The sequence below is a fragment of the Silurus aristotelis genome (assembly GCF_946808225.1).
Source record: "Silurus aristotelis genome assembly, chromosome: 1".
Classification (NCBI taxonomy): Eukaryota; Metazoa; Chordata; class Actinopteri; order Siluriformes; family Siluridae; genus Silurus; species Silurus aristotelis.
The window spans coordinates 9,870,032-9,883,242 of NC_139574.1; the positions used below are offsets into that span (position 1 = coordinate 9,870,032).

The 13,211-nt window shown below is 39.7% G+C and overlaps 1 protein-coding gene across 1 annotated transcript in view; it reads left to right on the forward strand.

The window, feature by feature from the left end:
* The window catches only part of lyrm4b (LYR motif containing 4), a 59,082-nt gene that overhangs the window by 2,394 nt on the left and 43,477 nt on the right, over window positions 1-13,211 (forward strand). The gene's annotated exons all lie outside the window — the stretch shown is intronic.

The window sequence follows — 13,211 nt, forward strand, 5'->3', positions numbered from 1 at the left end:
GGCGAGAGGGAATATGCTCGTTTCTGTTTTCGGGAAAATAACTTACAGAGATTTTGCAAAAATGAACGAATCATTCTTTGAGTTCTTTTGAGTCACATTAAAGACTTGTTCAAAATGAACAACAGATCTATGCTCTCGACTTTCTGATTAAAAGCTAGCATAGACGTTAATAAATCATATCAGAAATAGATATCCCTTTTGAGTGTAGGAGTAACTGATTTGCACTCTACCTTTTAGAAGTCATTTTTGAAGACATACAGTACCAGTCAGATTTGTATTTGTCATACGTGGGAATGAATCTGATCAAGTTGGTTGTACCGTATAGGAATAAGATTGGTGGTAGCTTAGTGGTTAAGCCATTGGTCTTTGGACCAGAAGGTCATGAGTTCTAAGTTCCCTCTCCTGGGCTTCATGAGCACGGGCCTTAACTCCTACACTGCTCAGTCGTATGAATGCAACAAAAGTCACTCTGGATAATGGCGTAAATGTAAAACACCTGAAGTACGGTGCATGCCAAGTCCTGCAGAGCCCTAACCGTTGAATTAGCTCATTAATTTGTTATCTTGCTGGTAGGATCTGCGTAATATATTTATTTCCGCTCTGAAGTATTTAAAAACCCATTCTCGTGTTTTACACTAAGCCGACACTCCGGATGATTTCTGGAATTCAGAATCGAGGGAACCAGCAATTAACTACTCCACACACACAGCGTGAGCACGGGGAGAATTCAAACGAGTTGCTGCTTCCCGAGATTCTGACGGAGAAGACGATTAATCAGAGCTGCTGTGGGACGAGAGACGAACATGCTGAGGCAGAGATGGCTTGGTATAACCTGAGGATTATGAAATCGTCTGTCACGGCAGGTGACTGGGTTTTATTACTGTGTGCAGCGCTGCTCTGTGCACATAAAAACCCCCAGACTCTGCATCCAGCGTGTTTTCTTGCGGATGATATCTGCTGAAGCAGCATGTTGTGTTTGGCAAATAGCCTGTGTGGATGTTCAGAAGGAGGAATGTAGGAAGTGTTGGTCGTGTTTCGACCTGTGGGAATGGGATTTTTGTGTGTGTGTGTTGAGCAATGCACACATTGGGAAGCTGTGAATAAAACAAAGGGATCGAGTATATATTAAAGGGTTTTAATCCAGTTCACACGGCATGGGTCACTTTAGAAACGATCCGAGTTGAGAAAAGGTCCAAATTGGTTGAAAGCAAACTTTTAAAAACGGGTACGTTTGCGTTTTCTCATGGTGTGTTTTATTGGATTACAGATGATTGGATGAATACAGTACATTTCAATGGCAACAACATCAGCAGCTAAACATACTGAAGTAGGACTCGCATTGATTTTTCGATCTTATCGCAGGTTATTTACTAGCTAATAATCATCCCTGCATCGTTTTATACTGCAACGATCTCCACAGCATGCATCAATCCATGCATTTTGCCTCGGGACGCCACAGTTTAACGTCTGACATCTGATTCAGATTGTAGTCGCGTGACTTGTCTTTAACCTTTCTTACTGCCTGCATCCGATTTAATACACTGATGCTCACCTTACAAAGTCAAAAATGGACCAGCAGCCCTCAACCTCACAGCACTTATCTCACAGCTCCTACCCCACACACTCTCGAATCTGACACAATCATCTCTCAGGGTACAAGAAGACATGCTTCTGGACTATTTTCTGTTTTTGCCATCGTGGCCACTTAATCTCTAGCGGTCTTCAGACCACGTTTAGCTTTTTGAGATTGAGATTTCATTTAAAAAAAGAACAAATAAGCTCATAGCTCATTTTTTTCGTTAACATAGTTTGAGACGACGGTATTGTTAGACCGTCCTAATGAACCAGCATTAGTATGTATTTATTGTTGGAGACTTCAGAGCACTTTGTAAGTCACTCTGGACGTATTTAAATGTGCATTGGTTAGCGCAATGTTCAACTGATCAGAATGTTGTGAGTTAATCATCCCTGCACTGCCAAACTGCTCCTGGAGGGTCTTCTGAACAAAGCTCCGTATTGTTGTACAAATAGAGTGGTGGAGAAAGTAGACCATTCATCTACTTCTGTAAAAGTACAAATCCCCTGCTTCAGGATTAGATAAGATTAGATTAAACTTTTCCTTCATTGTGCAGAATAAAGTGGAGGGCAAATGAAATGCAGTCAGCCTCTAACCAGAAGTGCAAACAGCAATGTATGTCAATAAATAAATCTCATATATACTACAGTAATCCTCCGTTTTACCGCGGTTTGAATCTCGCGCCCCCGGTTGGTTTATCGTGGAATTGCGTTTGCCACATAACTAATGTTTGGCTGATGTTCCCGGCCTCTCGCGGAAACCCAGGATAGACCAAAAAACTTATAGGGGATTGTTTTTATGGAGTTTTGTTAATAATTAAATGTATTAAATATAAAGATATACTTTCATTATAATATAAATTAAAAGGTATGTTTTCTCACTATAAATGTGATCCAATGCGCTGTATATCTGCGAATTTACGCAAAATTCATCTCGCTATATTCTTGCAAATGTTTTCTGTGCGTGTTTAAAGCGCGTGGGAGGACGATTTTCGCTTTGAACAATAAATTTTTAAAAAAAGCATTTTTGGGGTGGCGTCCATTTAGCAAGTTTTTTCTTTTAGCGCCGGCGATGTTTGAAACGGAGTAATACTGTATATATGTACAAGTATACATTTGTATATACAATAAAGGTATTATGGTAGTGCAAATGTGCCATTTATTACAGATTACTAATAATACAGATAAGGTGCAAATGTAAATATGAGTAAAGTGTCGCTAACAGTGCCAAAAAGTCAACATGAAGTAGAGTGTTGTAATTTGTAAGTAAGTAAACAGTAAGAGGCATCACAAAAAAATTGTACAATTTATAAATCTACATTTTAGGCTGTAGAAAGTGCTGTTCTATGTCACAAATAATTTGTAACCAAATATATTTTCGAACGTATTGTTTGTTTTGTTTCCGTGGTGTTGGGGTTCTTTATTTTGCTCGTCCAAATATAATTCGCTGTATTACAACTACAAATGAGAACACGCTATTGTTCACTCTCGCCAGACTCGTAAGGTTAATTTTTTAAATATTATAAGATATTATATGATATTACGTTACAGCGGAGTGAAGTAAAAGTTGTCCAAAATTAAAATGCCCTGATAAAGTACAACTATGAGAAAGTGAAATTATTTCATTACTGCCAACTTCTGTATAAATAAGATAAATGTTCGTAAATTGCTTCGTGTGCATAAAGGTTCTGGCATGGAGAAGCTGCTGTTGGATCTGTGATGGTCGCAAATGTTGAGCTATTTTATGAGTTGCTCAGTAGCTCCTAGTTTTATAACCAGAATGACTGTATAAGACTGTAGAAAGAACATTACTTATAATCTTACACTCCAGTGCTCATGTTAGTTCTCACTCATTGTTCTGTCTTGTTTAAAGACTATAATCACAGTCTTGATGTCACCCAAATGAGGATGGGTTCCCCTTTTGTATCTGGTTCCTCTTAAGGTTTCTTCCTCATAACATCTAAGGGAGTTTTTTCTCGCCACAGTCGCCTCGGCTGCTCATCAGGGATAAATGCACATCGTTCACCTTAACTGTTAAATCGTGTAAAGCTGCTTTGAGACAATGTCTGTTGTGAAAAGCGCTATAGAAATAAACTTGACTTGATTGAACGTGGTACGGTTTATCACTCTGCAAAAAGTCAAACAGAATGAATAAGAGATTTATTTTGTATTTTCCTAATATCTCTTGACCCCTCCTCTAACTCCACCCCTTTTTTCACAATCACTTCAATAGACTAGCATATCTGCTCGGACACTATATAGACAAAAGTATTGGAACACCTGACTTCTCTAGCTTTTGTCCATATTTGTGGAACTCAAGTGTGTTATAAAATTTTCTGTTTTGAAGTGTTCTGAATTTCATCAGTCAAATAAGAAAGTTTAGGATTCTGCGGCTTGGAGACAGAAAAGGTGTAGAGAGATATCAGATGCTTTGTAACCGTTGACGCTCTTGTGTTGCATTTGGACACTGAAGGATTTGAAAACGATGGTATTATGAAACACGACATTATATAACTGCTAAGGTCTTAAAGATGTTTTTAAGTAATATATATATTTATTTAAAAAGAAGAATAAATGAGGCAGGATATCAGCTTCTTTTTAATAAAACCAAAGCTATTTTCCATGAATTTTCAGGTTTGTTTATTCGAAGTGTCACGGAAACCTATTTTCATTTTGCTGAAGTGTCCGTATGCGCGCCGGCCGTTTACTGTACTGCGGGAGATGAAGGCGCCGTGGGCTCGCTCCTGCTCGCAATGCATGCAGCGCATTGTGTAGTAAAACCTGCTAAATTATTCAGCGCCATTATTCACTGGGTGGAAATAACAGGTTTTTGAGGAGCCATTGGAGAGCGTGATATACCTTTAGATGATGGGTTGTTTACCTTTATGCTTAGAGCCTCAAGCATCACCTGGCAGAGGACGTGAAGAGAATATCTTGGGATTTTTGAGGAGAGCTGGAGAGGGAGGGAGAGAAAAACAGAGGACGAGTGAATGGGAGATAGGAGATACGTAACAGATGGAAAAAAAAAAAGGGAGGGTTTTTTTTATTCTGTTTCAGGTTAAGGAGACGACTGATCTTCAGAGACGCGACTGAGACGTAAACAGAGATAGAGAGACTCTGGGGAGAAGGAAGGGCTTCTTAGCTGATGTTACATATACTGCTGAATCATGGAAGTAGGGCAGCTATTACGTAAAAGCCTCGTCCTCTCTCTGTTCGGGTCTCGTTGAGCCGTGTTGCCTGTGTAATTCGGTTTTGTCGGCGCCACTTTAACAAGTGATCAGGAAGGAAATTCTCCAAAAAGAACACACCCATGTGGTTGAAGACTTCAGAAGTTTGCATTCCAGGGGCAGGATTTGTTTGAAAGTCACACAAATGGGGTTTTGGTTTGAAGATTTGAGAAAAGTAGGTCAGTAAAATGGGTGGAATTAAACAGGTGGAGTTATGAAAGACTTCTTTACACATGAACGAGTGTTGGGGGCGTGGCTATAAAATGATTGACAATTCAGTGCTATGCTAGTTTTCTGTATTAAGGTGATTGAGAATGCAGCACGGGGTTTAGAAGCATCACATTGCCTTATTGCAGTGCGCTTTGATAAAGGCTGCATGTGAAATGGGACAGAAGATGGAGAAGGACATTAGGAGCTGAAGTCCTCTGCTCTTCCCTCTGGGAGCTGAAGCAGCAGATCGGTGATTCTCATTGCCCTTCTCCATTTGTTTCCTTCGTTTAGGGGGTCAGCCGTTTCTATTTATCCATCATATGAGGCTTTAATGAGTTCGGTGGTTTTAATCGAGTTTAAACTTCTATTTGTTCCCTGCTGTTTTCCTCCACGACCCGAAGTCTGAACGTACTTATGCCGAATTCCAGTCAGGGATTGCAGCTATATTTCACTCCTTTCCTTTTTTCTTCTTTTGTCTTTTTTTTTTACTTTTTATGTCAGCTCCTCTTCTCCCCTGGTGGTCTAGTGGTTAAGATGCAGCGCTCCCACCGCTGCGACCCGGGTTCGATTCCCGGTCAGGGAACCATCCCCAGCCACTCTTAGTGCCGGTCCCAAGCCCGGATAAATTGGGGAGGGTTGCGTTAGGAAGGGCATCCAGCGTAAAACATGTGCCAAATCAAACGTGCGGAGGATCCGCTGTGGCGACCCCTAACGGGAGAAGCCGAAAAGAAACTTATGTCAGCTCCTCTTCTCTTGTTCTTTTTTTCATTCTAATTTGTTATTCTTTTCTTCCATCTTTCTACCCTTCCTCTTTTCTTCTCTATTCTTACCGATGCTCTTTTTTTTTCTGCCCTCTCCTCTCATCTGTTCTTCTCTCCCTCATTTTCCTTTTATCTCTTTATTTCTTCTCTCCCTTTTCCTAACCTCTCGTCGACTGCTCTCTCTATCGTTCTCCTCTTATCATCTTCATTCTCCAGTTGTCACCATTTCTCCTCTAATCTTCTCTCTTCATCTCCTCTTCCCTTCTCTCATCTGCTGTTCTCTGCTTCATTTTCCTTTTATCTCCATTTCTCCTCTCCTCTCTTCTTCTCTCATCTCCTCTCCCCTCATCTCATCTGCCGTTCTCTCTTTCATTTTCCTTTTATCTCCATTCTCACTTTCCTCTTCCCACATCTGCTGTTCTCTCCATTACTCTCCTCTCCACTACACACATCTGCTGTTCTCTCCATCACTTTCCTCTTTTATTTCCATTCCTCCACACCTCTCCACTCCTACCCTCTCCTTTCAACTGATGTTCTCTCCTTCATTATCCTCCACTTTTGTCTTCTCTTTTCTTTCTCCTAATCTATTCTCTTTGCCTCTCTACTCTTTTCTTCTGTCTTTAGTTCTCATTTTCTCTCCTCCCCTGTTCTCCCTATTTCCTCTTATATTTTCCTTCAGAAATTATCAGTTCATTCAGAAAGTATTTATACCGTCTTTAGTGACAACATAATTGGACTGATTCCTTGAGTAATTATAATACAAAAAAAATACAAAAGATTTTACAAAGTAATTCCAATACAAAATTATTTGCCTTGATGCACACTATGGAATTCCATTTCTGCCCAAATCCGCCTTTTTTTTCCCTCTCGAAATTTCATTTTTATTCCTTACAATTCAGAATTGTTTTACTCGCAATTCCGACTTAATTTCTTGTAAACATTTAACATTTCTGCTGCATCCACCAGAACCATTCCTTGCAATTCTTCTAGTAACAACAAGATCTCATGGTTTGTAAAACCACGCTTAAAATAGTCTTCTATGATTTTATCCTTTCTTCCAAAGATCAGTCTATCTATTTCATTTTCAAAATGTAAAGCTTTTTGCCACTACGGAGGGGGTGACACTGCCCAATTGGCTATTAAAAAAGAACAGCGAGAAATAAAGTCGTAATTACGTGATATGAAGTCGGAATTGCGAGTAAAACAATTCCGCATTGCAAGGAATAAAGTTGGAATTTCAGGCCAGAAAACGACAAAGTTTCCAAAGTTTGGGATCATTTCAAACGAAAACAGCGAAAACACTGTAAAATTAGTTTAGTTTATGTTTTTCTTTAAGAAAGTAATTTGAAATGTATTGCCTTTTTTTCTTTTCTTTTTCTTTTAATAAAACAACTTAAATATAACATTTACATAAGTTTTCAGACCTTTTACAACAACAGTTGAAAAAAGGCTCAGGTGCCTCCCAATTTTCGGTTTCTACACCTTGATTGGAGTCTACCTGTGGAAGTTTATTGATTGACCATGATTTGGAAAGGCACACCTCGCTCTATAGAAGCCTCACAGCTGGCAATGCATATCAGACCAAACACAAAGCCATGAGGCAAAAGGAACTGGCTGAAGAGCTCACAAACAGAATTGTTGCAAGGCCCTGATTTAGGGAAGGTCATAATTCTTTAATGGAAGAAACTTAAAACAACCAGGGCTTTACAAAGAGAGGTGACTAAGAATCCAATGGTCACTCTGAATGAGCTCTGGAGATCCTGTGTGGAGATGACAAATTTCCAGTAAGATAACAATCTCTGCAGCCCTCCACCAATCTGGGTTTTATGGCAAAGTGGCTACACGGAAGCCTCTTCTTTAGTGCAAAACCCATGGAAGTCCTCTGAAGGATTTTCAGATTGTGTGGCACAAGATTGTCTGGTTTGATTAAACCAAGATTGAACTGTTTCGCCTCAATTCTTTAGCGTTATATCTGGATAAAGTCAAGCATGGTGGTGGCATCATCATGCTGTGGGGGTGTTTTTCTTTAGCAGGGACTATGCAGCTGGTCAGGGTTGAGGGGAAGCTGAATAGAGCAAAGTACAGCAATATCCTGAATATAAACCTGTTCCACAGAGCTCAGGACCTCACACTGCACCAAAGTTTAATATTCCAGCATGACAACAACCCTAAGTACACAGCCAAGACAACACGGGAGTGGATTAGGCGAAAGTCCCATGAAAGTCTTAGAGTGGTTCAGAGCCCTGACTTGTACCCAAATTACATCTCTGGGGAGACCTGAAAGTAACTGTCCACCGAAGGTTCCAATCCAACCTGATCCAGCTTGAGAGGATTTGCTTTGAAGAATGTCAGAAAATCTTTCAATCCAGGTGTGCAAAGCTTGTTGTGTCATACCCAAATAGACTTGAGGCTATAATTGCTGATAAAGGTGCTTTATCTAAGTACCGAGTAAAGGGTCTGAATACTTGTGTACATGTGATATTTCAGGTTTTTTTTATTTTTTTATTTCAAAGAATGTAAATTTATAGAATTCTGTTTTCACATAGTCATTATGGGGTACTGAGCGTAGATTAATGAGGAAAAAAAATACTTGAGCGATTGAATATCAGGCTGCAACATTGAAAAAAGTGAAGTGGGTCTGAATGCAAGGTGGTATCAAAAACCACTAATGGACTAATGGTGCTGAATAGTGCTATTCTGACCATCTTCGTGACTTCGTATGCAATTTTATAATGGACAGCGAGTCCATGGAAATAGAATGGAAATCTGCCACAGAGACGTTTGACATAGCATACGACGATGCTGCCATGGGTTGTTAGAGAGTGGAAGAACATCACTAGAAGACGACGAGAGATCACAAAGACCTCCAACAAGCTCAACCCTCCGAAAAAGTGTGTGAGATGATCGTCTGAAATCAATTCACATGATCTCACCCACCCTACTCGCCAGATTTAGCTCCTTCAGCCTTCACCCTCTTCCTGAAGACGAAGATCCAGCTCAAACGTCGCAGTTTTGACACCATTGCTGAGATTCGGCAGAAGGTGCTTGACACGCTTGGAAAAGAAGACTTCCAGAACACATCAAGTGGCAGGAACACTGGATAAGTAAAGTACTTTTGGTAAAAAGAGCTAGTCTCGAACCTTTTTGATACCACCTCGTAATTTCCGAATGCACTGTAACTTCAAAACATGACAAACTAATGGCATAGACCAGAGGTACAACTTTGGAAATTTCCCCTTTCCTCTTTTCTCACCTCTTTGTCTCTCTTGTGTTTTTAATGACATCGACACCTACTACAGTGGTTCTGACCCGACTCTGCTTATTTAGCCTTTAAAATCGGTCAATGGCTGTAATCTGTCTCATTAATAATACATGGCTCATGTGTTTCCTGCTGAGGTTCTGATTAAATATTAAGGAGCTTTAATTGGTATCACTTTACACACTGATGAAGCTCGTATCCTGCTCGTCAGGCCACTGCCCTGCACGTGGAGGGAGTCAATCGTGCATGTGTGTGTGTGAGGTGTAAGTGTTCAGGGGTTACACTGCATGCTCTACAAGTTGGAGATGAACAGATTCGCATTTTCTATTCATTCCATCTATGTGATTCACTCCTCGCTCATCATCGCCCCTCAGCTGTTCAGCGCGTGTCGAAAATGTCAGATCTGTTTGTTAGAGACAGAACTGAGCATACTTCCTGTAATTTGGTCTGATGACTAGTAAGTCTGTATGCTGTCTTTCACATGTTGCTTGTCCCGGAGCCAGGCTCTTTGGAGGACTGAATATGTCTCTTTGTTTGAGGAAGGGGCTGCTTGTCACATCCGGCGATGAATCAGGATGAGTTTCTACGCTCCTGACTGTGGCATTTGACTAAAAAGTTGCACGGCATGAAGCGTCATGTGTAATCATCAGGTACAGGATTAGATTGGAGAGTCACTTACTTAAGACACCAAATTAAGACAATGAGTAGGAAAGTGCTTTGACGGTCTCGCATCATTTGCCAAGATAACACTGAAATACTTTTACTTTAAAAAGAAGCTGGACTGAGCAGAGAGGTGTAAAACCATGAGCAGAGGTGTTTACACATTAATTTATACAAACTTATAACAAGACAATCTCTATTGTAAAAAGTGCTATACAAATTGACTTAAATTGAGTTTATTAAATCAAAAAATGAACTCAAAATCAGGCCGGATTTGTAAAAGTCATAGAGTCAATGGTTTATAGATGCACAAGGATAGAAAACAACTAACCAGTCAGGAATGAGACACTAGGATGTAATTAAAAGCTACTTTCCAATTAATCTGGATAAATTTGTATGCTTTTTCGCACTAAGTTTTGGCTTTTCGCTTGTAAAGTACACAGTAACAAATCGGTTTGCAGGCCGTCGTCTCAGAAGGAAGCCTCTTCTGAAACTGGCTCAAATAAAAGCCCACAAACAGTTTGCTGAAGAATATCCTGACCAATAGCATGAATTACTAGGTCCATGTGCTCTGGTCTGATGAGACTTGCCTACAGTAAAGCATGGTGGTGGTAGTATCACGGTCTGGGGCTGCATGAGTGTTGCTGGTACTGGGGAGCAGCGTTTCATTGAGGGAAACATGGATTCCAACATGTTCTGTGACATTCTGAAGCAGAACTGGATGCCCTCCAACATAACAGAACCCAAACACACCACCAGGATGACAACTGCCTTGCTGAGGAAGGTGAAGGTAATTGAGTGGCCAAGTATGTCTCCAGACCTAAACCCTATTGATCACCTGTGGGGTTTCCTCAAGCGGAAGGTGGAGAAGTGCCATGTGTCTAACAAAACAAACAGATTACACATTTAGCACTTTAAACATTAGCACTTCATTAAACTGTACCATTTTCACATGATGACTATTATACAGTTTTTGCTTCTGCAGCTCTAGTGCTCTAATATTGACACTATTGGCAGGTTTTTTTTTTATTTATTATATATATATATATATATATATATATATATATATATATATATATATATATATATATATATATATATATATATATATATATATATATATATTATTTATTTATTTTTTTACATTAATGGCTGTATGTGAAGTAATCTTGAGTACAATAAGTCTATACTGCTATACAAGCTGCTATACTGATACATTTCTGTAGTATTGCCTCTAAAGAAGATATAATAAGAGTTGCTTTTGTGAGATGCTGTGTGTGTAAATATATGGAAACTTTGCGACATCAAGAATATAGATTTAAAAGAATTACTGAAAAGCAATGAGTGAATATTTGAAAGTATGATTGGGTTTAGCGGTTGCTCACAGTTCCAGGTTGGATCCTAAGCTCAGGCTATTCTTCGTGTGAAATTTCACACGTTCTCCATGCAGGTGGATACACGTTCTCAGGTGGACTGACTGCTAGAATGCCTCTAGGTGTTTATGCATGCGAGTGTTGCTTTAAGGTGAAGTCAAATAGACGGCCTAGAATTTATTAAAAATTATGGATAACTCATTTTATTTACAGACTTCAAAATAATTTGGACATGCTTCAGACAAGCTGACGGTGTTTAACGTTTAGTGTAGTGCAGAGGTGGCAAAAGTACATACTTCCTTCATTGAAGTAGAAGTACAGATACTCATGTTTTAAAAGACTTGGGTAAATGTTGAAGTACTGACTACACTTTTTCACTAAGTAGCCATTACTACTAGCTGTTTTAGTGTCACACTGGTAACTGGACTTAATGTCATTTTAATATAATAGAATTTCACATTTTGCTATTTACATTTACATTTGCGGCATTTAGCAGACGCCCTTATCCAGCGCGACGTACAAAAGTGCTTTAAGTCTCTAGCAATAAATAAATCTGCACTGGTACACTAGATTACAAACTTGATATAAATATAACTCTTAAATTTTACAAAGCAAACTTGAAAAGTGCTCATTTAAGTGTTTCAGGAAGAGGTGGGTTTTCAACCCTCGCTTGAAGATAGTCAGGGACTCTGCTGTACAGACATCTAGGGGAAGTTCATTCCACCACCTCAGTGCCAGAACAGAGAAGAGCCTTGAAGTATACTTACCTCTCATTCTGAGAGACGGTGGTACCAGTCGAGCAGTGCTGATGAGGTCTCTGAGGTAAAATGGTGCTGGTCCATTTTTGGCCTTGTAGGCAAACATCAGGGTTTTAAATCTGATACGTGCAGCTACTGGAAGCCAGTAAATGGAGCGCAGCAGTGGGGTGGTGTGGAAGAACTTGGGCAAAATCTAATGAATGTATCCAGGCTGATCATCCACCATATAGAACACAAGTAGAGAAAAGATGATGATAATCAGGTGATCAGGAATGTCTCTGTTCTCAGTCATGTTTACATCACTGACTCCCTCAGTCTCATCCACGGTAACCCCACACTTCTTGTTGCCTTCTGCCTTGCTCGTTGTTAGCCTAATAGGCTAGCATACGTCTGTCGTGTGCGATAGCCCGAAAAATAATACACCAGTGGTAGGTTAAAAAACTGTGCAATGACCGGAAATAGATCAATGAGCTGAAAACGGAGCGCAATAAAAAAGAATAAATATGGATCCTCACTAAATAGATTAAAACTAAAGTAACGAGTCTGGTTTGAAAATGTAAGAAGTAGAAAGTACAGATATTTGTGTACAAAATTTAATGAGTTAAAGTAAAAATTGTCAGAAAAATAAATAGTAAAGTACTGATACCAGAAAAATCTACTTAATTACTGTAAAAAACTATTTGTACTTCTTTATTTCCCATCTCTGGTGTAGTGTACTGTGACACGGATCTGTTCTGGATTAGAGTTGACACTGGGTGAACTTCAGACCTTACAAATGCATGTGAGGTCTGCTTCAAAGCCTTTGGCTTATTTTGGTTTAGCTTTGAACTGGCTGTCAGCCGAGCCGTGAGCCGGTCAGGACGATCTGGCAAATCGCTTTATTTATTTATTTTATTTCCCTCTTTTCAGCTCCTGGTTTTTCATTCGGCATTTGTGGATGTTTTTTTTTATTTCTTCTTCAAATCTTAAAAGATTTGCATTTCATATGTGTGTGGACAAGTGCACCGTTGCTTTCTTTTCTGTTAACCTATTAGTCCTACCATCTGTCTCTCTCGCTCTTACACACACGCTCTTTCTTGCCTCTTCCCTCTCCTCATCCCTCCTTCCCCTCCTTAATTCCTTATTCACGTGGATTAGAGGAAGCTGTATCTCTGGCTATCGAGTATCTCCTTCTTCATCATGGCTGGAAACAAAGCACTTGGCTCTGATCGTGGTACTCAGTTTTTCTGTTGAATACAAAACCTATGTGCATTGAGTTGAAAAAGTAGGGGAGAGAAAATATTTTCTTTTAGTCCCAGTGGTTGAAGCTTTGGGCGACTGCTCAGACATGTGCATGACCCTGTGCTCTGACCCTTCTGCTCTTCTACATCAGGATCACGAAAGAAATT